Source organism: Lepidochelys olivacea, assembly GCF_965140295.1.
Source record: "Lepidochelys olivacea isolate rLepOli2 genome assembly, chromosome: 10".
NCBI lineage: Eukaryota > Metazoa > Chordata > Testudines > Cheloniidae > Lepidochelys > Lepidochelys olivacea.
In genome coordinates, this window is record NC_140420.1 from 66,042,392 (window position 1) to 66,069,513 (window position 27,122).

At 41.9% G+C, this 27,122-nt stretch overlaps 1 long non-coding RNA gene across 3 annotated transcripts; it reads right to left on the reverse strand.

The window, feature by feature from the left end:
* On the reverse strand, positions 1-26,962 carry LOC311526981. Of its 3 annotated transcripts, none has more exons than XR_014713209.1 (4): positions 26,415-26,962; positions 25,487-25,574; positions 24,749-24,862; positions 1-87 (listed from the first exon to the last, which is right to left on the reverse strand). It is a non-coding gene; the product is annotated as an uncharacterized lncRNA (long non-coding RNA). The 3 variants fall into 3 exon arrangements; XR_014713210.1 differs by lacking the exon at positions 1-87 and adding an exon at positions 23,117-23,285; XR_014713211.1 differs by lacking the exon at positions 1-87 and adding an exon at positions 23,316-23,800.
* Positions 26,963-27,122: the final 160 nt, after the last annotated feature.

The following is a 27,122-nucleotide window of genomic DNA, read 5'->3' on the forward strand; positions in this document are numbered from 1 at the left end:
CAGATGTCTTCAACATGTCACAAAGTTCTGCCCAAATTCTATTCAGCATCCCATCCAGTCACGTATTCCACTGCATAACTATTTGTCCTGCAATAAGGAGTAGAACCACATCAACATAGTCCCATTGCTCCATATCTTTCACCCAGTTTGGCATGGAATAAACAAGAGGAGATGTGATCAGGAACTGCCATTGCAAATGTGTGAAGGCGGGGGACTGTGCCAACAATACAGAGCAAAGCAGTTCCCAGAATGTCTCCTGTGATGCACAGAACCCTGGGATACTGCTCCTGAAATGGCAGCACTAATATCATGTAACAGCAGAGGTCATGAGATATGGGTATATGCTTTTACACAGTGTTATACTTATGTCCAGCACATCATATATGGACACGCAGTATGGGTACGGGGAGCATGTGCAGACATGAACACGGTCCAGTAACTGAGTATGTGCACCATTGTAGAGATAGCCTAAATCACACATGCTCCTGGAACAGGAGTTGGGGCGAAGGGGTGTCACACTTGGCCCCTTCACTCCTGTTCATGGAATGAGTCTTGAATTTGAGAGTTTAGTAGACAGAGTCCAGATCAGTAGAGAGTGTATGACCTGCAATGATCTTCAGAAGAGATAGATGGTGTTTAGGGAAGAAAAACGGGTACTGTACATGCTGCACGAACCCTTACACATTCAGTTTAAAATAGATTTATACATTCTTTTTGTGTCAGAATCTTGCGTTTAAAAAACATTGTAACAAAAATAATCTACATTTGTAAATTGCACTTTCAAGATAAAGAGATTGTGCTACAGTACTTGTATGAGGTGAACTGAAAAATACTATTTTAAAGTGGGTTCTAGCCCTTGAAAGCTTATGCCCAAATAAATTTGTTAGTCTCTAAGGTGCCACAAGGACTCCTTGTTGTTTTTACTATTTCTTTTGTTTATCATTTTTACAGACCAAATATTTGTAATAAAAAATAATAATATAAAGTGAGCACTGTACACTTTGTATTCTGTATTTGAATTGAAATCAATATATTTGAAAATGTATTTATTAAAAATATTTAAATAAATGGTATTCTATTATTTAACTTTTTTAATAGCTACACAACCCTACTAAGAACTGGTCAGGGACCACAGGTCTTGAACACTGGTCCACAGGACACTTAGGAGCTAGTAAGCTCCAATCTGCCATCTAGTGAACTGTTAACAGTTGCTAGGGCAGAAGCTGAACCCCGACAGAAGATTCCAGTCCTGGAACCAGATTGGCAGAGTGCTGGGGGTCGTGATAGGTCCACAGCTTCTATATAAACCCAGCACAGGAACAGGAATTGTCCATGCAACTGAGATCCACCCTGCTCTAGACTGTGTGCCTTATGCTTCCTGCTCCCCAGCTTGACTTCCTGGCATCCCGACCTAGATTTGCTTCTGGCATCCAACTTGTGATTCTGATTTCCGGTTTGTCCCCGCCTCTGACTCCCTGGCATCCCAACCTGGCCTGACTCTGGTTACCGATTCATGGTTCTGCTCTCAAGTTTGTTTCCTGCTTCTGATCTCCCTGATCTGACCCAGCCGACTCTTGACTGTTGGTCCGTGACTCTGACCTTGGCTCCGATCTCAAGGTCTGGCTACCCGTTACCCGGCCCTAACAGTTACTACCTTTTGTAATTCTCCCAGTTATTGGGAATTCTTATTTTGGCTCACATAATTATATCTTAGTTCTAAAAGGAGGAGATTGTTTCACTAAGATCAGAGTCATATTGCTTCAAAGCTGAAGTTTAGTCTCAGTTTTAGTTCTGGGAAGCCAAGTGACCATACAGATGTGTGCTGAATCTTCTCTGTAGAACTGGATTTGATTGTAGGACATTCTTGTTTTTAAGAACTTTCAAGGCCTGCTTCGACAACCATTCCAGAGGACATGCATCCATCCTTATGATGGGTTCTGCTCGATAAAGATCTAAAGCAGTGCGGCCTGATGCATGTTCGTTTTCATCAGAGTCAGATGCCACCAACAGAAGGTTGATTTTCTTTTTTGGTGGTTCAGGTTCTGTAGTTTCTGCATTGGAGTGTTGCCCTTTTAAGACTTCTGAAAGTATGCTCCACATCTCGTCCCGCTCAGATTTTGGAAGGCACTTCTGATAATTAAATCTTGGGTCGAGTGTGTTTTGTCAAATCTGCATTGAAAGTGTTCTAAAAATGAACATGTGCTGGGTCATCATCCGAGACTGCTATAACATGAAATATATGGCAGAACATGGGTAAAACAGAGCAGGAGACATACAATTCTCCCCCAAGGAGTTTAGTCACAAATTTAATTAATGCATTATTTTTTCGAGTGTCATCAGCATGGAAGCATGTCCGCTGGAATGGTGGCCGAAGCATGAAAGGGTACGCAAATGGTTAGCAAAGCTGGCATGAAAATACTTTGCAATGCTAGCTACAGAAGTGCCATGTGAATGCCTGTTCTCACTTTCAGGTGACATTGTAAATAAGAAGCAGACAGCATTATCTCCCGTAAATGTAAACTAACTTGTTTGTCTTAGTGATTGACTGAATAAGAAGTAGGACTGAGTGGACTTGTAGGCTCTAAAGTTTTACATTGTTTTGTTTTTGAGTGCAGTTATGTAACAAAAAAAGCTACATTTGTAAGTTGCACTTTCATGATAAAGAGATACAGTACTTGTATGAGGTGAACTGAAAAATACTATTTCTTTTGTTTATCATTTTTGCAGACCAAATATTTGTAATAAAAAATAATAATATAAAGTGAGCACTGTACACTTTGTATTCTGTGTTGTAATTGAAATCAATATATTTGAAAATGTAAAAAAACATCCAAAATATTTAATAAATTTCAACTGGCATTCTATTAATATTGCAATTAAAACTGCAATTAACTGCAATTAATTTTTTTAACCGTGTGACTGGGGTCCCAGTGGAGGCCAGCTGAGGTTACTTAATTAAGGTGAACTGCAAAGAATGGGCAGATAATCCCCAAAGCTAGTGGATATTTTCAATACTTAGATTTACCAAGACAGCATAAAACAGCTTCTTTATTACCTCACTTGTTGCCCAACAACACAGTTCCCTTGAAGTAGCCCAGCCTCAGGCCTCCATCCAAGTATCCAAGACAAATATGATGAAGATTTCTGAAAATCTTATTTCATCATATAAAAGAAAAGGTTCTGTCAAACCCAAAGGATCAGAAACATTGCCTCCCAGGTTAATGAATATTCCAGATCTTACCATGCTACAGCCAATTCTTATTAACTAAACTAAAATTTATTAAGAAAGAAAAGAGAGAGAGTTTGGTTAAAAGATCAATATACATGCAGACAAGAGTTCAATTCTTGAGGTTCAGATGCACAGCAGAGATGGTGACCTTTTAGTTGCAAAGAGTTCTTTCAGAAATAGTCCATACGTTATAGTTTAATGTTTATATTTCAGGATGGTCCAGTCAGAACTGGGATCTCAGTTCTTGTGGCTTAGGCTTCCCCTACATGAAAACTCAAGCAGATCTGAGATAAACAGGATCAGCACCCAATGGTCTTTTATACAGTTTTCTAGCAGCCACTTGACCATATAGTCCTGGGTAAACAATAGGCTTTTGATGTAACCTTCTGCTTCCTAAACACCACCAGCAATTAGTTACGCAAATTAACATAGGACAATTTATTCATTAGGCAGTCTATCACAAACTTCAAAGAGACATATAGACAATGACATTACTTCACCCAAGATTCATCTAAATGTTAATATTCCCTTTTGATCTCTGAATTAATAGTTATAGTGACAGACAGAAACTGTCTGTTTACTGTTTACTGGCTAGCATCAAAGATACATACAATTAATATTACCTTTTACGTCTAACAATATAGGTTTGCATTTCAAAGTTCCAGCGTATCTACCATGAATGGCCCTAATTACCATTCACATACCTTTTTAATATGACTTTAAAGGAGAGTTCTGGGTCATTCAGCCTGCAAGCTGCTTAACCCTTTCTGGCCATGAGTTGTATTTTGTATAAAATTTGCTGAAATTATATAATAGTTGTAGCAACAATGGTTTGCATAATTCTGTTTTAATTAGACAATGTCATAAACCGCGATTAATTTATTTAAGTTAATCATCTGAGTTAGCTGTGATTAATCGACAGCCCTATTTAGAAGTCACCTACTACAGGACAGGACAGGCCACTAGCTGTCCTGAACGCCACTAGCTGTCACCTTCAGCCCCCAACTAAAACCTCTCCAGCACATCATCAAAGATTTACAACCTATCCTTAAAAATGATCCCTCACTCTCACAGATCTTGGGAGACAGACCAGTCCTCGCTTACAGACAGCCCCCCAACCTGAAGCAAATACTCTCCAGCAACCACACACCAAAAACACTAACCCAGGAACCTATCCTTGCAACAAAGCCCGATGCCAACTCTGTCCACATATTTATTCAAGTGACACCATCATAGGACCTAATCACATTAGCCACGCCATCAGGGGCTCGTTCACCTGCACATCTACCAATGTGATATATGTCATCATCTGCCAGCAATGCCCCTCTGCCATGTACACTGGCCAAACGGGACAGTCTCTACGCAAAAGAATAAATGGACACAAATCTGACATCAGGAATCATAACATTCAAAAACCGGTAGGAGAACACTTCAACCTCTCTGGCCACTCAGAAAAAGATTTAAGGGTGGCAATTTTGCAACAGAAAAGCTTCAAAAACAGACTCCAACAAGAAACTGCTGAGCTTGAATTAATATGCAAACTAGATACTATTAACTTGGGTTTGAACAGAGACTGGGAGTGGCTGGGTCATTACACCTATTGAATCTATTTCCCTAAGTTAAGTATCCTCACACCTTCTTGCCAACTGTCTAAATGGGCCATCTTGATTATCACTATGTCATAAATATAAAGGGAAGAGTAAACCCCTTTAAAATCCCTCCTGGCCAGAGGAAAAATCCTCTCACCTGTAAAGGGTTAAGAAGCTAAAGGTAACCTCACTGGCACCTGACCAAAATGACCAATGAGGAGACAAGATACTTTCAAAAGCTGGGAGGAGGGAGAGAAACAAAGGGTCTGTGTCTGTTGGTATGCTGCTTTGCCGGGGATAGAACAGGAATGGAGTCTTAGAACTTTTAGTAAGTAATCTAGCTAGGTATGCGTTAGATTATGATTTATTTCAATGGCTGAGAAAAAAATTGTGCTGAATCGAATGACTATTTCTGTCTGTGTGTCTTTTTTGTAACTTAAGGTTTTGCCTAGAGGGATTCTCTATGTTTTGAATCTAATTACCCTGTAAGGTACCTACCATCCTGATTTTACAGGGGTGATTCCTTTACTCCTATTTACTTCTATTTCTATTAAAAGTCTTCTTGTAAGAAAACTGAATGCTTTTTCATTGTTCTCAGATCCAAGGGTTTGGGTCTGTGGTCACCTATGCAAATTGGTGAGGATTTTTACCAAACCTTTCCCAGGAAGTGGGGTGCAAGGGTTGGGAGGATTTTGGGGGGAAAGACGTGTCCAAACTATGTTTCCCAGTAAACCCAGTTAGAGTTTGGTGGTGGCAGTGGTTATTCCAAGGACAAAGGATAAAATAAATTTGTACCTTGGGGAAGTTTTAACCTAAGCTGGTAAAAGTAAGCTTAGGAGGTTTTCATGCAGGTCCCCACATCTGTACCCTACAGTTCAGAGTGGGGGAGGAACCTTGACACACTACAAAAGTTTTTTTCTCCTGCTGATAATAGCTCATCTTAACTAATTAGCCTCTCACAGTTTGTATGGCAACTTCCGCCTTCTCTGTATGTATGTGTGTATATATATATATATATATATATCTTCTTACTATATGTTCATCCTATGCATCTAATGAAGTGGACTGTAGCCAGTGATGAGCTGCCAAAATCTTAACAACCGGTTCCCTCCTCATCCCACGAGGGGGTTGTGGCCCGCCCCCGGGACTCCTTCCCCATCCACCCCCCTCCCCTGTCCCCTGACTGCCCCCAGAACCGGGCAGGAGAGTCTCGTGGGCCACCGTAGTGGGTGCCCACCCTGTCCTGCCCCTAAGAGCCAGAGGGACCTGCCGGTGGGTGAGGTGGGGAGTCTTGGGGGTGCTTACCTGGGGCAGCTCCCAGGAAGCATCCGGCAGGTCCCTCTGGCTCCTAGGGGTGGGGTAGCATAGCTGGGGGGGAGCAGGGGGAGCGGCCGCTCCCCCACCGATCACATCAAAAGTGGTGCCTTAGGCACTGACTCCATGGGTGAGAATTTGATGGGTGCAGAGCATCCACTGGCAGCTCCCCACCCCGCGCCCGGCCCCAGCTCACCTCCGCTCCACCTCCGCCTCCTTCCTGAACGCACTGCCCCACTCTGCTTCTTCGCCCCCACCCCGGCTTCCCACGAATCAGCTGTTTGTGGAGGAAGCCGGGGAGGGCTGAGAAGCAAGCGGCAGCTTCGCACTCAGGCCCAGGGAGGCGGAGGTGAGCTGGGGTGGGGAGCGGTTCCCCTGTGCACCCCCCGGCTTACCTGCTGCAGCGCGGGCGGCCCTCCTCGCACCCCCCCCCCCCCACAGCTCGCCTCCGCTCCGCCTCCTTGGGCCTGAGTACGAAACCACCACTTGCTTCTCAGCCCTCCCAGGCTTCCCACATGAACAGCTGATTCATGGGAAACCAGGGGGAGTGCGGAGAAGCAAAGCAGGACAACGTGTTCAGGGGAGGAGGCAGAGGCGGAGCGGAAGTGAGCTGGGGCCGGGCGCAGGGTGGGGAGCTGCCGGTGCCCTGGAGCACCCACAGAGTCGGCGCCTAAGGCGACACTTTTGGCTGGGCTTCTAAATTTAACAACTGGTTCCAGAGAACCAGTGCGAATTGGCTCCAGCTCACCACTGGCTGTAGCCCACAAAAGCTTATGCTCTAATAAATCTGTTAGTCTCAAAGGTGCCACAAGTCCTCCTGTTCTTTTCGTGGATACAGACTAACATGGCTGCTACTCTGAAACCTATTTATTAGGTTCTTAGCTACCAAACTCAGTCAGACAGAGAGGCTAGGAGAAAATGTTTTTAATTTGATTTTACCAGATGAATAAGAGAGCTCAAATCAACCCCAGTTCCCCAAACAAATGAAAAAGGCTTCTGGGTAGCCTGAACTTCCTGATCACATTGGGTATGCTCAGCCAGTCGGAGACAGGAGACATACTATGTGACTTGCCCATGTGATGTACCCCTGCTCGTGCTTAAAAGCTGAACAGCAGTTTTTTGGGAGTGGGGCTTGAAGTCATAGGTCTTCTGACAGAACAGGCTCTCTCAAGCTAAGAGTTGCATGCATCATAACTGGGGCCTGAACAGTGTTCTTTTATATACAGTCTTAAAAATGAGAAAGAGCAAACTGATACCTAGGACTTCCTTTTAGATTTTTGGTTCGCTTGTTCCAGCTGAGACTAAAGCCTTTCCCATGTACCCAGCAGGGTGCAGGGATTGTTCAGTGTTTCACTTAAAGTGGCTCTTTGGTTCTGCCAACCATCCTGGTGCTAAGGGCAAAGAGATTTATTCTCCTCCTCCCTGTGGTCCCCCTGCTGGTGCCCAGCCAGAACGAAGTCACCAGAAAGCAATTGATAAAGGATATGGCTGCAGTCAGAGTACTCCAATTTGCCACATGGTTTATTTGTTTGATCCCCACCATCCCAAAAAAAGTTTGTATAAATAAAACAGCCATTAAAGTTTCAGCCACCTAACTAGAAAAATCTATGCTGTGTGTGTAAGTTCAGAATTGGTCAACACAGTTTTGCGGGAAGTTAGGAAGAACCAGAGTTCCATTCAACCATGGAAATCTGAAGAACTATAAATTACTAAAATAAAGTCACCACTGTTCCCCATCTCAATCTACAGAGTCAAGTAAAACCTTTAAACCATAGAACTCTTCCTAACCAGAACATTTAAAAAAGAATTTATGTATGAAAGAAAATCCTCTCAGCTTTTACATTTTATCAAACAGATGACACTGACAAGGCAGCTGTAAATGGATTACTAACATAATGAGATACTGAAATGTAGAATTATTCACCTAGAAATTGTGGCTTCAGGGTACAAGTTTTGCTCTCACTTTTCGTTTTATTTTGTTTTTCTGTAACAGTCACTTAACCATCCATGTGGTAGTAAAGAAGCATGATTCTAAACATGCAGAAAGGCCACAACCACAAAAAGCATGAGAAATGACTCCTCCAAATGCCTCTATCTCTCACAATCATAGACTCAGTCTCAACTTCCGGAATACAAATAGACTGAAAAGTTGACCCACCCTAGTATTAAAAGGAAACAGAGAGCAATGTTTGGACACAAATACTTCCATACAAACCAAAATGAAGATTAGGACAGATCCAAATATACAAAATGCCTTCAAAAGCAAACATAATGCGGTCTTATCCCAAGAGATGTAACCAGATACTTGATCACAGAGAAAACAAAACACCTCCATCCATCCCCCTATAATCAGTTACTTTGTACTTAGTTTAGCTCATCTTACACATATAACAGCAGCTTTTCTTTACTTTCAGCCAAGAGCGTCTAGCATATGTTCATTTTATCAAAATATGCTGTACTGCAGGGCTATAAGAACTGTAATAAGTTACAAGTGTTACCTACCCAATTGGTTGGCCAAAAGGACAACCCCAGCAAACCTCTCCAAACTGCTACATAATGAAAGGATAAGATAACACTCAAAAGAAATGGGGAAACTAATTCTAGTGCTACAGCTTTGCATAGACCCCTTTAAAGAAACGTGGGGAAAGGAGAAATCAACCTCTCTGCTTTATTAGTGAAAAAGCAAAAATCCCAATAGTGAACACAGACAGCACAAACTAAAACAGATGTAACCTAAAATGCATGCAAGATACTGTAAAAACAAACCTGATTTTAAAATAACCTCTGCTAACTCAAAGGGTACGTGTACATTGCAATCAGAGGTGTGACTGCAGCATGCGTAAACAGACCCAAAGCTAGCTTTAATATAGTTAGGGTGAGTACTAATAGCAGTGAAGCTGAAGCAGCACAGGTTTCAGAACAGGCTGCACAAGCCCACCCGATATCCCAAATACTAATTTGGTTAGTCCACACTGAAGTCTCATAGACTATCAGAGTTGGAAGGGACCTAAGGAGATCATCTAGTCCGTCCTACCCCCTGCTCAAAGCAGGCACAATCCCCAATTTTTTTTTTTGCCCCAGATCCCTAAATGGCCCTCTCAAGGATTGAACTCACAAACCTGGGTTTAGCAGGACAATGCTCAAACTACTGAGCTAACCCTGCCCCTCTGCCGCTGTGGCTTCACTGCTACTGGTACTTATTAAAGTTAGCTTGGATATGTCTACCCATGTTGCAATCACACCTTCAACTGCAGGGCAGACATACTGTAAAGGCAGCTGGAGGGAACACCTTTTCCATCCCACGCACTCATAAACATTGTCTCCAAGCTGCATAACTGCCATAGGTCTTATTCAAATGAAACAAATATGCTTATCCTAAAAATCAGTTTGGATAAATGTGATATAGTGCATCTTGGGAAAGAGCAATGAAAAACAGAGATATTCAATCCTAGGAAAAAATCTCAAAAGACGTGGGGGGGCCAAAAGAGGTCTACTGGGGTAATTGTAGACAGCAAATTAGATAGGAATTTTCAACGTGGTATATCTGAAGAAGAAAAAAAAGCCAGTATTGTGTGGCGTTGTATAAGCAGAGGAATCATGCCACAAATCAGAGAGGTGATAGTTTTCACTCTACGCACATAGCTTTGGTGAGATCACATTAGAACTGCATCAATATCAAAAGTTGTGAAATTGGATTAAGTTCAGAAAACAGCAACAAAATGATTAGGGTGCTGAAAAGATTGATTTACTGAGAAAAATTAAATGAGCTAAATATGCATAGTTTGGCTACGCAATGATCAGGGTGGGACATAATAAACATCTACAAATATTTAAAGGGTATAAACACAAAAGAGGGACAAGAGGGGATAACTAAGAATAATGGATTAAATTAAGAAAAGAAAAAAGTTAGGCTCTCAGAAAACTTTCCCTGACCACAAGTTCTCTTAGACTGTAGAACACCCTGTGAACAAATTTGATAGAAACCCCATCATCTGGAAAATTAAAGCCAGACTGGACAAGACACTTGAAAATATATATAGGGCTTCTGATTTTAGGTTTTAACCAATAAACACCAATAAAACAATCCCCAATTTTTAAAAAAATCCAACGTCAGTGTTTAGCCAATAAATGCCAGGAAAAACATCAGAAATAGTTACTTGTAGATATGGGCTTGTCTACACAGAGCACTAATGCAGACTACACTGGTGTGATTTTTGAAGCATGCTAACATGTAATGCATTAATTGGTCCGTGTAGACCCTGTTGGTGCACACTAAATATTTCCGAGTGTTCTTTAATGTGTGCTGTTGAAAAAAGTACATTAAAGCACATAAGGGAACATTTACAGAGATTACTCATTTCAGTAGTACATATCATAATGAGCAAAGTATATAATCTATATTACTCATTACTAAGGCTAAGTTTTTGCCACGGATACTTTTAGTAAAAGTCCTGGACAGGTCACAGGCAATAAACAAAAATGACCTGTCCCTAACTTTCACTAAAACTATCCCTGACAAAAGGGGTAGGTGGGTTCAGTACCCACTGCTGCTGGGGCTCCCGGGTCCCCCACCGCTGCAGTGTGTGGGAGCTCTGGGGTGCCCCTGCCCATGGAGCTGGGCAGATGCGGGGTCCTCCAGCCCCCGCCGCGGCTGGGCAGCTGCGGGGGTCCCCTCACCACGGCTGGGCAGCTTCAGGTCCTCTAGTCCTCTGCTGCCTGTCGCAGCTGCGGGGTCCCCCGACCAGGGCCGGGGCTGGGAGCTGTGTGGGCAGGGTTGGCTGGGAGCTCCAGCCCCAGGGCACAAAATGTCATGGAGGTCAGTGGAAGTCATGGATTCCGTGACTTCCATGATCTCTGTAACATAATCATAGCCTTACTCATTACAACATATATGAAGAGAAAGCCCTGAAAATTCTTGATTTTTGGACATCTACATAAAACTCAAAAACTGCTAAAAATAAATTTGTAAAAATGAAATCAATAAATTCTGAAAAAACAGAAGCCCTAAATACACTTTATGAAACAGACTTACATTTAAATGGAAGGTACATGGGCTAGATAACTTAAATCATCTTTTTCCATCTATAATTTCTATGACTGACATTCAAAATGGTGAAGACCCTCTCCACACAAAATGTCTAGTCCACAAAGATTCTTATACCACATTAATCACCATAGTATCTGAGCATCTTCCAGCAGTGCAGTAAGTAATGTGTCTTAATGTCTGTCATGTGTTTGTTCTCTCCTCCTCTACCCAGGGGAGAAGTTTGAGCACTGGAGCGTTTTGTTTTTTATATCTTTTATATATACACTATATCAGGGGTAGGTAAATTTTTTGGCCTGAGGGCCACATCTGGGCATGGAAATTGCATGGCAGGCCATGAATGCTCAAGAAATTGGGGGTTGGGGTCTCGGAGGGGGTGAGGGCTCTGGCTGGGGGTGTGGGCTCTGGGGTGGGGCCAAAAATGAGGAGTTCAGGGTGCGGGAGGGGACTGTGGGATGGAGGTGAAGCAGAGGGGTTTGGAGTATGGGAGGGGGCTCCGGGCTGAGCCTGGGAGTTGGGGTGTGGAGGGGGTATGGGCTCTGGGCACGGATTCTAGGGTGGGGCCAGAAATGAGGGGTTCAGGATGCAGGAGGGGGCTCCAGGCTGGGGCAGGGGGTTGGGATGCGGGAGCTCCAGGCTGGGACTGAGGGCTTCGGAGGACAGGAGGGGGATCAGGGCTGGGCAGGGGTGTGGGAGGAGGTCAGGTGTGCAGGCTCTGGGTGGCACTTACCTCAAACGGCTCCCAGAAGCAGCAGCATGTCCTCCTTCTGGCTCTTATACGGAGGCGCCGCCAGGCGACTCTGCGCACTGCCCTGTCCACAGGCACTGCCCCTGCAGCTCCTATTTGCCACGGTTCCTGGCCAATGGGAGCAGCGGGGGTGGCACTTGGGGTGGAGGCAGCATGTGGAGCATCATGGCTGACCCTACGCGCAGGGGCCAGAGCGGGGACATGCCACTGCTTCCAGGAGCCACATGGAGCCACGGTATGAGCAGAGCAGGGAAAGCCCCCGACGCCGCTCCACAGCTGCAGCACCGGACCCCACTCCCCAGTGGGAGCTCAAGAGCCAGATTAAAAGGTCTGACGGGCCAGATGCGGCCAGTGGGCCATAGTTTGCTCACTCCTGTGCTACACACACACATTGCTACATGTTTATGTTAGAGAAGGCAAGGTCAAAAAAATGCACTTAGCACTTGGAGTGGAAGGTGGTGACGTTTGTGACGGTCCTTAATTTCTGTGGGAGTTCATTCCATAGTCTCAGACTGGCCCCAGAGAGACCTCTATCTCCTCCACAGATGACCTCTACACTTATTGCAGAAAGTTCCATTGTGCCAGAGAAACGAAACTGTTGAGATGGACTTCATCTCAGAACTTTATTAGAACTTTTAGATACCCTGGGCCCAAGCCATGGAGCAACTTGAAGATAAGGCCCATGACTTTGACCTTGATTCTGGATTCTATAAGAAGCCACTGCAAGGATGGAGGACAGGTTTGATGTGCTCACATCAGTGTTGCTAAGGAGATGTACTGCCATGTTCTATAACAGCTGGAGTTTCCTAAGCACTGAAAGCTTGATACCCAGGAATAGTCCATTGCTATAGTCCATCTGAGGGGTGCCAAAAGACATGAATAAATGAAGCCTGGTCCCTGTTTGCCAGAATGGGATGGAGTCAGTAGTCAATATGAGAGATTTTTTTCACTTCTAAAAACTGGTGTTTCTTGAAACCAATAGAAGTAGAGTTACATCCCATCAAACAAATCTTCATAATGCTCTGGATCAGTCTCTTAGTCTGTGGAAGCCTCCAAGCCAAGGGGCACTTAAGTGGATATTGCTTAATAAAGACTTAAGAGAAGGAATTTCATTAGGCTGGAGCCATTCTTTTCATCCCAAACAAAATCTACATTAAGACAACATTACAGATGTTACCTTATAACATTTGGTTGGGAGATAATTACAATATCCCTGTAATGTATGTTACCCTAACTTACAGATATATGCTCTCATCTGTAACTCCATTTTAAACAGTTTTTTCCCTAGGAATTTTCATGTTTCTTAAATATTAATAATTTCACACATGAACACTAAACAAGAAACTCAGAAAATGTTATTGTGTGATATTTCTATTAATATCAAAATATGAAGTATCTATACTAAATAGATCTTTACCAACACACTGCAGTTGTTTTATGTCACTCTGGAATCTCACAAAGCAGTCAGAGCATGCTGGCCAGTTTTGTCAGAGGAGCACAAAGCAGCTGAAGTGTACCCTGTTTTCACATCCCACTCTCCCTGGCTTCCTGCATGCTACACTGTCTTGCACATGTGTGCACAAATACACTAGTTTCCTCATCCCTGCTGTTGAGTAGATCCAGTGCAATGATTAGTTTTAGAAATAAATAGTGAGAAACAATGGACATTTTTACTGTTATTTTTCATATTTGAATGTTTATCTGCCAGCAGAGGCTAGAGCATAAAATCTTCTCCTTTACAGAAACTCATGAAGAACTGCTCTTTTTCAAAATGGCTACCCTCTCCCTTTGTTCTCAGTAGGACTGAGGTCACAGATTGACACGCTTTTTCAAAACAGCCACCATCTCTCATTATTCCTAATGAGAAAAAAGCCAGGGAAGCTGAAGCCACCATGTGCTATTCAAGAAATGAAGACAAGCAACAGATAGATACCTTTCTCAAAATGTCTACTTGAGGACAAAAAGAACAGAAGTACTTGTGGCACCTTAGAGACTAACAAATTTATTTGAGCATAAGCTTTCGTGGGCTATCGCTTCAGTCTCATTAAAAATTAAGAAAGATGGCCCCCATTTTGAAAGAGAGCAGTTATTTGGAAATTTTCTATAGAACATTTTCTTTAAGCCTTTGCTAAAGAAGTTTTCAGTTATGAAAAATAGTTGGGAGAAAAATTACCTTTAATTCTGAAAACAAATTCTTCAGATTTGGCACATGCACAAGATTTCAATGAGTTTAAAACTACATGGGAAGTGTGAAATTTCTGCTTCATTATTAATTTCATCTTAAACAACAACAAAAAGGCTGGCCCCAAGTCCTAAAATTTCTTCAGTGGCTCCTTATTTAATTAAATTTGAACTCCTAAAGTATGTAATGGATTTTCTTGTACATTTTCAGAAAATATATTCTATTCTCAAAGATTAAGTGCTATAATTTTTGGGAGGATAGATGGAATTTTTCAAATATAAATAAGAAGTCGAATCCCTGCTTTAAACATAAAAAACTACTCAACCTTAATTATGGAGACATAACTGCATGCTCCATAATTTCAACTAAAACATTTACTTTCTGCCTACCTACATTCCTCTGTAGTTTCAACTGGATAAAGCCTTGATCACCCATCAATTGATGTTAATAACTAAACTCTCAATAACTTCAGTGGCACAATATCTAATCCTTAGTTACTCTTTAATTTTCTTGTTAAAAACCCTGTTCTACAGTGTGGCTGCCTGTCTCCACCCAGAAAAGTAGCTGCATTTCAGTAGCAATTCCTGTAAAACAGTCTATACAGTACTTTTGGGATTCTTCAAGAGAAAAGAATTTTAAAGAGATTATTATTAAGAGAACAATTGTCTATTGCCTCACAAACAAGGAAAATCCTCTTAGCTTCTGTTTCTGACCGCACTGGCTCCCTTTGACAGTTTCTTTCTTCTTAAATGTCTTCTAATTTAAAAGGCGCTGAGCAACTTTAATCAACTAGAACAACCCTTGTTTAAAATGTTTGCTAACATCCTTGTGGTTTCATCCTCTGCCCCCATCAGACAGCTGTTTTTGTTGAGAAACCTGGTGAGAGGGCCTGGGCCCAGGAAAATTCGCACAAAGCAAAATACATACCAAAGATGCTATAAAACCATTTTTTATGGTGCCTTTTCTAGCAAAGCTCCATCACCCACAACAGGCTTACTATACCTAAACTATGTTTAAGAAAGAATGATCGCTCTAGTCATGTGCTGCTGGCTCTAAAAACAACTAATTCAAAAAAAGGTAAGGGGTAGGAATTAATATCATAAACTCACACAGCGGACACTGTAATCTCTCAAAGACAGAGGTTTTGAATTACTATTTATTTGCATTGCCACAGCACCCAAAGGCCCCAAGCAGGAACAGTGTCCAGGAACAAAAGGCAGTCCCTGCCTCAGAGAGCTTACAATTTAAATCAGGGAATAGTACTGTATAATTTCTCAGGAGCCAATAAAATAGTCTTGAATGTTTTCGTAAAGTTTTAATAGTATCACATGGCAGTGGAAAAATAGGATATATTACAGTCAGCATTTGTAACAAAACAAGAAATACCTTAAAACCCTCCCCAGTAATGTAGTGTCACAGCTGCCATTTAAAAGTTCTTATGTCAGCAATACTAATAATTAAACATTGTATGAAACAGTCCTCTCAACAACAGAATCATATTTTTCAATTTTGCCATATTTGGTAGTATAGAAACAACATACAAGTTGAGGTTTTCAAAGATGTTAGTGAAACTGATCCTTCTCACTCATGACACAAATTTCTTAGCAGGGACGAGCAATTCAATTGGAATCAAATAAGAACTTCATTTTCAAGATTTAAATAGGTTTAGCCGGCTTCCTTGCCTACCGACCCTCACACACACTTTTTTCCATTTCTTCACACATCTTTTCTAATCTGAACTAAAATCTCTTCCTGTGTAGAGCTGGTCATAACATTTCTCATGAAACAGAGTTTAAAAAAAATATCCAAATTATGGACTGCTCCCAGCTAGGTGACCCCAGGATTTCAGACTCTTTCTGAAATGAAATTTTTTTCAAGACTTCCAGTTCATGGGAAATTTCAAAATATCAGAACTGGAAATCCTTAGCTTCAGACAGTTCTATTTCTACAGTATTTCCGGCCTGACCAGGAAATGGAAATCTCATGAGAAAACCTGTTCCCATAATATGTCTATATCAAAGAGGCTCAGAAGGTTCAAATGAGCATCCCAATATACAGCCAAAGTTCTCAAGGAGTTTTCATCATCAGCTATTAGCACCATGTGCATATTGTTCAACATCATATTCTGAGCATTTTAGACTAGAGAAAAAGTAAAGATGTCTCAGTGTTCAAACTACAAACTCACTTCCATATTGTTTCCCAGGGACACCACTATGTTATTATGTATATTTTCTAGTATATTTTTATGTACATTTTCTAGTTCTGCACAGTAGATGCATCACAGCCACAATACTATTTTTAACACATTCACTACCTATTTTCACTTTAGATATGGCTTCCTCACTGCAGAAAGGCACATTTTTCCACATATTAGCACAAGCATGGCACCTAGATGAACAACAAAGCAATCTGGTTCTGCATTTTTCACATTGTGTTGATTACTGTGATGCTAAACATGCATAATCAGTCATGGAGTTTAAGTAAACAGGACCACCCCATCTGCTTTTACAGTAGGACTTATGGAGGCCATGTGTTTGGCACTCATAGATACGCTGAATTGTACAAGCCAGAGATTACATATTTAGTATTATAATGTATCATTTTCTGATTCTGAAAAGATTTCAAAGTAGAATACCACAATCTCCTTCTATATACTTGCTACCTATACATTGTCTGCCATTGAAATAACTTAGGATAACGACAGTAAGCACTGAGTAAAATTGTACCTTACCATGCACATCAGTGATTAGCTCTGCCTTACAAATGAAAATATGTTCTCTTTATAAACACCATTGCCCTGATTTTGTAAAAATAATAAATAAATAAAAATACAACGATTTGCATGTAACCGAATGACAGAGAGGACCGCTGCTCCCTTTCCAATCTGCTAGCTGATGTTACTTCTGAAAGGATAGTTGGGGAGTGAAAAGAATAGGCTCCTCTTGCACCAGTTCCTTGCTTCCCCTGCAGAGCCATTATACTATTATTACAGCCATGCTGATATTAAGGCACAAAAAAAATTCATAAAGCAGTTATTTTGCTGCTCCTCCTTTATGTCTGTTTTGGAAAAGCTGCAATCTTTGAATTAGATGTATTTCAATATTGTATGGGAAGATATATCTATAAAAGTATTTTTGTACAGTTATTTTTTTCTTTGATGTTGCCTATGTGATCTGGTTTTCTTTTAACCCCCAAATTGTTTTTGCACATAGGCCACCTTTGTTGCATTAAGCATTTAGATAGTATAGTAGCTGTTGCTATTCAGAGTTAATGATTTTGTTGTTTCATTCTGTGTTACCTAAAGTAGGGCCCAAACTAAAACTCTGGATCAACCAACTCACAACACTTTGGAGAAGATCAGATACATATCCAGACTTTACAGCTGGCTAGTCTCTCCTCCCCTTTCCACCCCCTCCGGGAGCCGAACACCCCTACACTTTGGCATAATTCAGATATAAATAAAAACACTGCAGGTTAGGCCCTTATCTAGTAATGCTATGTAGTATATGTAAGACCACCAGAATGTCTGTGTTTCTAGAAAGGAAAGTTATTAATTCCCTTGGTTCCAAAGTTTCCAGAACTTTGTATCACTAAACACCAATGAATTTTTCCAAGGAAAATCCTATCACTAAACATTTTAGGAGGTAATACCCTAACACGCTTATATTTGAGTACTTGATCAAATACTGCATTTTAAAAATAGAGTTACCTCTTCTGATTAACTTACTTTGGAAATCAAGAAATGTATGTTAAGACAGAAGATCATTTTAAAAGAAGAAATTGAATACAATTTTAAGCTATCGTTCTACGAAAATCTAAAAGCAAAAACCAGGTTTGTGCTATGACCTTATAAATAAAAAAGTTAAACATAAACTGTATCACATAAAAGCTTCTTTCACCCTACTTTAGGGAGCTCAAGCTATCATCCACTTCTTTCCCAGATCACCCTAGAAAAATGTATTTCTCCCCACCTATTCCATTACTCTACTGTCTACTTCACCTTCCTTCTTACACAGGCACTCCCTCTCTCTCTCATTAGACACCTTGACCACCTTCCATGCTTACAGACCAAAAGAGATGCAACTGAGTTCAAAGCCCTTATTACTGTTCCAAGAATTAACTGCAAACAGATGGATGTGGTCCATCTTTACTCCCCCAGTTTCCACAGGTCTAACAAACAAGAATGCAAAGATCAATTCACTGCCACTGTGGCAAAACAGACTCAGAATTGGGGTGGCAGAGGAAAAAACCTCTCACAAATGCATGACCCTTACTTTCATTTACATTATGTGGTTTCTGTATCTTAAATATCCTGTCTATGCCTCCTTCACACTAGGAGGGGGGTGTCCCAGTTCTACAATCGAAAAAACATGCCACCAGGGGCTTTGTTGTAAGTTAATTTTGTGATTGACTTTACACCTTCATCACAGGGATGGCTGAATTTCATTGGTGAATGACGTTATGTTGGTTTCAAACTGGCTAGATTCACCCCCACTGGCTAATATGAAAATCACACCTCCCTTCACCACAGAGGCTTCCAGTGTCCCAGAGGCATTCAATCTGACTCAGAACAAGCACTGTTTCTACCTTTGCCCTTCCTCAGGGGTTAAATTTGGGGAGGGAAGCTTTAAATTTCCACTGTGATCTTCAGAGGCTTCAGTAGTATACACTAAATTAGGTTAGCCCATCCCCCTGATTAATTTAGCTATGCACTCACACACACACCTTGGGGGCAACACTGGCTACCTGTAGGTTACCTGGTGTAGAGAAGATGGGATGCTGCCATACACTGCAGCAGCATCCTCTGTAAACTTTCTGTCACGAAGGACCTTGTAACCAGTTTATTCCTGTGATGAAATAGCTGGCATAAATAAAGAACTAACCCATAGTCTGTAAAGTACTTTGGAATACAGGCACTATATAAATATAAGATATTACGGTACTGTTCTTATGTTTTAATTCTACAGTGGGCACACTTTACTTTTCTCTACTATCTGAACTCCTTTTCTTTATTAGTCTACAGCAGCAGTTCTCAACCCACAGGCTGCATGTGGCCCAATTAGCACAGAGCTGCGGCCCAGCTGTGTGCTAAAGGCCACCTGGCCACACAGGGTCCGGGTTCCCACTTGCCTGGCTGCCCTGTGCAGCGGGGTTCAGGCTGCCTGGCCTGGCGCGGCAGGATTGGAGTTGCCACAGGGTTGGGGTTCGGGCTGCCAGATGTCCCACGGAGTTGGAGTCCAGGCTGCTGCCCAGCTGCCCCGCCACCCAGTCCTGCGCAGTTGGGTCCAGGGTCAGGGCTGTCACCTGGCCCACACAGCAGGGTCTGGGGACCCTGCCACCCAGCCCCTCTCCCCCCCAGGGCTCCACTCCTTGCCCCACTCTGTGGAGGGGTCTCTGGGCAGGAGACGCTGGGCATAGGGGTCTCTGGTTCTCAACTTGCAGCCCAGGTAACATGCGCCCACAATGATAAATAGGTGGAGAACCACTGGCCTACAGGGACCCAAATGAGAAAACTATTTTGATTAGGATGTACGTTCTGCAAACAGATTGGAAAAGCATCGATCAGAAAGGGGAGAGCAGTCTGAGTGTGCTACTTTGTAGACCCTGTTTAATTTTAGAATTACATTAGCTATATGAACATATCTTTTCTCCCCACACTTTTAGCCGAAGAGGTAAGGATCACTGATAACTGTTCCATGTGGTTCCCAAACTTGTTCCACCGCTTGCGCAGGGAAAGCCCCTGGCGGGCCGGGCCAGTTTGTTTACCTGCCGCGTCCGCAGGTTCGGCTGATCGCGGCTCCCAGTGGCCACGGTTCGCTGCTCCAGGCCAATAGGAGCTGCTGGAAGCGGCGCGGACCTGAGGGACGTACTGGCAGCCGCTTCCAGCAGCTCCCATTAGCCTGGAGCAGCAAACTGCGGCCACTGAAAGCTGGGATCGGCGGAACCTGCGGACACGGCAGGTAAACAAATCAGCCCAGCCCACCAGGGGCTTTCCCTGCACAAGCAGCAGAACAAGTTTGGGTACCACTGCCCTAGCATTATAACCTCTAAAAAAGTCTACTGAAAAATAGAGCTGGTCTGAGATGGGCAGGGTTAGCAGGTAAATTCCATTCTATATGCACTCCCAGTCACAGTAAAAGGGCAGGCAACAGAAAACCACAGACAAGCAAGCACTCCAAATAGTAAACACTATCCATCCTATTCTTTAACAAACACAGAGCCAATTTTGCATTCCTTGCTGATCCAAAGTCCTCACTAACTTCAATGCAAGACTGGGCCTTCAGATAGGAAACTGAAACAAACACACTGAGTATGGCCCTGTATACCAATAAAGATATATACACATAAAATCTCTCTATCTTCTCCAGTCCTGACCTGCCTTTACAATTTACCTATCAAGAATTTTCTCTGCAACTGAGCCTGGTGTTTGTAATGGGGAATACCTAAAGAAAGCAGAATACAACAGCATTAATATATGTTCAATGAACTCTCTACCAATCCCTAAAATCTTGCTTGTTCTTGCTCTTTCTCTCTCTCACACAAACACATTACTCTTCACATCATGCAATCTTTGCCTGGTTAATAATACATCAATAGAACATTTTCAAATACATTTACCATTAAAATAAGCCATGCTAAACCAATGTCAGAGAGAGCTTTAATAAAATGTATCAATATTTATAAACCCTCTTTGGTTGAACCTAATACATTTTAGCAAATAGATAATTGGTTTAATATCTTGTTTCTGTTGTATGAAGAAAATTCTCAAAACAAAACACACCTATCTAAATTTTATGAATTCTGGGAATGACATGCAACATCTTATTATACCTAAACCAACAGACAGCTCTAGCATAAAACTAGCTATATTATTTCTCGTCCTTAACATAGTATTTTAGGGTTCTTCTTAAAAGAAGCAAACCATACACATTCAAATAAGGAAGTCAAGGATAGATGAAGATTCTTTCCCAGCAAACCAGCAGTGGACCCCATATGAAAAAGCAGAAATAGTGATAAATCTGAAAATGATATGAACACTCACTGAATATGTTATCTGGTTTGATTTGAGATACCATCTGTTGAAAGATGGATTAGATTTGGTTTCTTCAAGAGTTGATGACTACTCCCTTTAAAATGACCTATCTGCAAGCAGACACACAGTCATTCCTGAAATTCAGCTGCCATCTAGTGGATGTTAAGAAAACGATTAACATATTAATTTAGGGGTTTTTTCGGACAGGCTTTTGCAGTCAGATTCTGGGGAGCATAACTGTTCCAGTGGTGTGGCTGCCAGAAAATGGGCTCGCAACAACTACTTTTATTCTTTGTCTTTGGGTTTTAACCATAGACAAAACAAAATGCAAAGCACTGCCATTCAACCCCGTATACTTTCCAGGTTTCAGAGTAGCAGCCGTGTTAGTCTGTATTCGCAAAGAGAAAAGGAGTACTTGTGGCACCTTAGAGACTAACCAATTTATCTGAGCGTAAGCTTTCGTGAGCAACAGCTCACTTCATCAGATGCATTCAGTGGAAAATACAGTGGGGAGATTTATATACACAGAGAACATGAAACAATGGGATAATATTCCCCACTGTATTTTCCACTGAATGCATCCGATGAAGTGAGCTGTAGCTCATGAAAGCTTATGCTCAAATAAATTTGTTAGTCTCTAAGGTGCCACAAGTACTCCTTTTCTCTTTGTATATACTTTCCAGGAACATACATAATTAAGGTCCTGATCCTGCAATTGGATCCATATAGGTAAACATTTGCCCCTGCATTAACTTCAGTTGCAGATAGTGGGGCTCCACCCTGCTGCAGTAGAGCCAGTTAAAAGAACGTGAAAAACTCTGCATTAAAGCCACGTTAAAGATTACTGTAATCCTGTACTGCATAACTTGTATATTTTATGGTATGCTTTTTCAGATAAGTAGTAACTTATTAACTGATAATTAACCAGAAAAAAATAAAAACAGGAACAGAAATATTGTGTATCAGCAGGGCCCAGTCTATCATTTATTTTGGAAGATTAAATTATTTAATGTGATTTTTAATTGCACAGACTTATTCTACATTTAATCCTTGTGTTTTTAAAAAGTTAACAGAAAAAATTACTGTTTATTAATGTTAACATTTTAAATTGTCCTACCTAAGCCTTGTTGTTCACATCTTATTGATGTGTATAGGACAAGGAAAGGCAAGTTTCCTCCTTTACTGCTATTATTTGACTTGAGACATTTTTTATCTATTGGTTGTATTTTCACAATGAAGTTGGGTTGTTTGTTTTTTTAAGTAAAAGCTTAGCATTTATATAATGCAGCCTAAGTAATGGAGAAAATTTAAGACTTCATAATCCATTGCTCCTTCCCTCCACCCCATCACTTTCTTGTGTGCCTGATGTTACATTGGAGGGTAGTATTTTGTTGTATTTTAATGAGGCATAATTGCTTTTAAACAGCAGCTTTTCAGCCTCAAACCCTGATTCAGGCCCCACAGGGACGATTATTCCTTGTGGTTAAGTGAGCAGCACTCAATTACTCTCTCAGAAAGCATGATTGGAAGTGACTTTTGAACTAATTTATTATTAATAATAATTTTAATTTCCCCCCTAAACTAAGTAAAGACACCTTAGACACCCCTAAATAAATTTGTTAGTCTCTAAGGTGCCACAAGTGTCTTTACTTAGTTTAGGTGTTCCCCCCTAAACTAAGTAAAGACACCTTAGACACTGCTCTTTATTGAGGATTACATTTATGCTTTATTTCAAACTTCAGCTGCTTTTGTGGTAACCCTGTTCGAAAGAACGGTAGATCTCCTTCCACCAATGAAGAAAGCATTATTGCTGGAAAAGATTGTCCTCATGTTTTCGCAACCGTAAATAAACAAGTAAATAACTATTAAGCAAATGCCAAACACAAAATATTAAGGTTTTAGAAGTTTATCTGAATGCAAAAATGAAAGAACATAATGGAAACTGTGGAATATCATGCAATACCAGATGCCCATTACAGTAAAATGAAAAATATTCCTTCAGCTGCAGGGGCTGACTATCAGTTTGCAAATTCTCAGCAGTCCCAGCATGATTTTCTCAACTGCAATTCAATGTCATTAATCACTGGGGGAGAGAGACTTTACTCAGCCAGTATCCAAGGCTTAAGTTTTTTCTTATCCAGGATTCCTAGAAAAATCAAGAAGAAATATCCATCTATTCTGTTCCAACTTTCCCTTCTTGGCTTTCTTTCTCTCAGACTCTTCCACAGTCCAACTGGCTGCGGCTTTTCCTACCCTGGACTCTAATTCCTCTATTCCCCCACCAAGGGTTCTCAGCGATGGCTGAAAAGCTTCTCTGAGGATCCAACCGCATTTGCCAAAATAAGGAACATCCCCAGACTAAGCCCTAGTCTCTTCCTCTTGTGCCTGACTTTTTCCTACCAGACTGCACACACACTAGGTCTGGAATCAAAGAACTAGACTACAAATATTAGCTATTTTGCTCCAAATTTTCAGTGCTCTATAGCATATTCCTAAGCACTTGGAGACCTAGAATCTTTTTACCAGTCACAGCTCCACATCTTCAGCCATAACCCCTGCACCCTCATGGAGTTTGTTACACAACTGGAGCCCAAGGCTTGAATGGGGGTCCAGAGAAACAAGGTGGTCCTCCTATGAAGCTCCAATTGCGAGATCAAGAGCCTAAATAAAAACAGGATGCAACAGCAAAGTGTAGGACAGAGTGGATGGAAAGACAAAAGTGACAAATTATCACATTACATCAAAACTGTACTATTTAAAGATTTTAAAATCTGGTTTATTTGTTAGACACAAAAATGAACTCTGTAAACACCTTGAGTAGCAAATGAATTGACAAGGGAGGCTTAGGCTGGACATTAGGAAAAACTTCCTAACTGTCAGGATGGTTAAGCACTGGAATAAATTTCCCAGGGAAGTTGTGGAGTCTCCATCATTGTCTAACCTACTCTTAAAAATCTCCAAACATCTGTAAGAAATGGTCTAGATAATACTTAGTCCTGCCACAAGTGCAGGGGACTGGACTAGATAACTTTCGAGGTCCCTCCCAGTTCTATGATTCTATGAAGATTTAATCAGGAGGAAGGAGAATAAGAGGAACAAGATTACTGGAACACAGAGCCCACTGGGTGTCTATGGAATACTATCTGAATAAGTAGCAGGCTGAGAAACAGACAGGAAGAAGAAAGTCTCTGAGAAAATGAAAGATATATTTTATTCACTGAACTAAAACAAAAGTGCTCTTCCCTTCCTGAATGTTGTAGAGTGTGGTATGTTATGCAAACTGTTTCATTTGTTTTAATATGCTATTCTCTCTCTCTCTGGCTTTAATAAGGCTATGTAAGTCTTAGACCATTGCTTGGGAGATTTTTCATAGGCCATCCCAAAATAAGGAAACAACCCTGATTTGGAAGTCTTGCTCAAAAGGACACAGACCAAGGGTTCCTCTTTTCATAAGGTATGTCATGTATGGAGCTGCAGTCATACTAATATTGATCTTGGTTAAGAACCATCGATGAGACACAACTGTAGTGGATGGTAGTGACAGACCTTGGTTATCTGTCGATATATACGTATAGATTTTTAATTAAACCCAAAACCATCATGACTTACGGTATGGGAACAGCAACAAATGAGGGGATTTTTGTTTATTTTGTTTTTGGTTGGTTGGCTAGTTGAGGATTTTCCCCCGTCTTTTCTCTCCATCTTCTCCTTCTTTTCTAGACTCTTTAACATAAATAAAACATTATTATGATATTGTTTTACTAACTGAATGTAATTCCCATTACCCAGTTTTCCACATAGTATAGCGACGCATGCATTTTCAGTGTTAAAATTTTAATGGAAACAAATAAAGCGTCCCATCCATGCACACATCATTCAAAAATCAACAAGAAAGGGCCTGACCTTGCTCCCACTAAAGTGAATAGCAGCCAAAGTCAACAATTTTAACAATTGTTATTTGGAACTCTTTGCCACTAGAGATTAGAGTTTGCAGATGTTTTTCTTTGTCATCAGAAATCAGAGTTTCCAGATGTTACAAGAAGTCTGTTCTAAAGAGCAACTATATTTGAACACAGGCCATAGTGCCTGGTTTCAAATATGCTCTTTTTTTCCTAAACACAACCTTTTAACACCAAGCAGAGGATCTGCCACTGCCAATTTGGAAATCTCTCCATCTCAGAACTAGGTCTGTTGCCGTTTTAAATGGAATATTTTGTTTGTTTTTCTTAATTGAATATGGACTCAAAGAAGTTCATGTTCAAATATGATGTTCCTTCAGAAACCTTCCCCTTCCCCCTCCCCCCCCCCGCAGGATGTTTTTTAAAAGGCTGGGCTTAAAAATATTACCTCTTTGAATGCAAGCTTCAGACAGTTCCTGGCCTGCCAACCTGGCAATCGGACTCACAGCAAATGGCTCACTTTTCAAGTAGTAGATCTGCACGACATAAAAAATATTTGTACATACTTGCATTGAAAAGTCTGCTATGAAAAAATGCTCGAACTGATACAAAAAAGACAAAAGGGGGACAGAAAATAAGATAAAGACAAATGAGAGGATTTGATCAGGAACTGAAAAAGAAAAAAGTGCAAGAGAGAGTAGGTGGGACTACTCAAGCAAGAATTAATTAGAAGGGGAAAGCTTCCCAGTTTCCCACAATAACTGGGAGAAGATGCTGTACTTCTCCTGCCTTAGCCATCACCTTTCATACTATGTTCCTGCCTAACATTTACAGTTAGCTGAGGCAGGTCTGTTCAGAGGGCCTGATCCAAAGCCACTGAAATTACTTTGGATTTAGTCACTCGGTTCAGTCAGGACTGGGCTAGTACAGGACTTTCTCCATCAAGAATTCCCACATAACAGAGTGGGTCTGCAGAATTACAGTGCTGGTTGCCTTTAGGGTATGCTGCAAATCCCAGTTTCTATCTGGCCAAGCATTTGGTCGAGATGATTTTTTAAATATTGTTTTATATTTTAGGCCCCGTTCCTTCTAAGTATATCTTTACTCACAAGAGTAGCCTTATGGAACATTATGAAGCTACTGACAGACTGAAGTTCGCAGGAGCATGCTTTTAGTTTGGATTCTATCAAGCCTAGATACCTTTTCATAAGACCTATGAATAAAAATAAATAATTGGTAGGGCAGAAGGCTAGAGAATCGATTCCCTTTAAACAGTCAGTTATTTCCTAGTCAGCAATGTATTCTTCTTCTCTTTAATATATATCTTATGTGCTTTGCATTATTAATTACTGGACTCATTATGATGTACTATTTACCTCTACCTTCAGCTTCCAGACATCTGGATGGCTTCCCACTTCCCTGAAGCTGGAACTAAAGCTGCTCTGACCCAGAAACCATGAGCGAAGGCGTTGGTAAATGCGTTGCCCTACCCTCCAGAGTGCAGGGGGACAGACTGAGGGGGCACTAGAAGTGAGTGAGGTCTAACCCCAGCCGGGGGGGCTTGAGGTACAAAGCGCCCCTCTGAAGGGTGGAGGCGAGCTCTCACCCTGCGGCGCACTAGGGGAGGCGATTCTCACACAGCAGGGGCTGCTCTTTGGGCACAGGATCCCCACCGGGGGATCGAGGCAGGGAGGTCATTTGAGGGGTGTGTCAGCAGGGCGAGCGAGGAGAGGCACTCCCCGGGGGCACGTCTCTCACTGCCACGGGGGTGTTGAGGGGGTGGCGGGGTACAGGCATGCCAGGGCTCGTGTTTGGGGCCAACAGGAGAGCGAAGCAGAGCGGGAAGTCCCGTTAGCTGCCGGGAGGGCGCGTTAAACGGCAGCACACACAGCCACGCTTCCCCATGCCACTCCGGCGCGCAGCGGTGGCGGCTCCCTAGCAGGGCGCAGGCTGAGGCGGTGCGGCTCGGCGCATGCGCGAGGCGGTGACGCAGACAGGACGCATGCTCAATAGCTCGGAGGCGGTAGAAGCCAATGTTTTCCTGGCGCTGGTGAGCGACCGGTCGGCCCCAGGCCGAGCGCGTC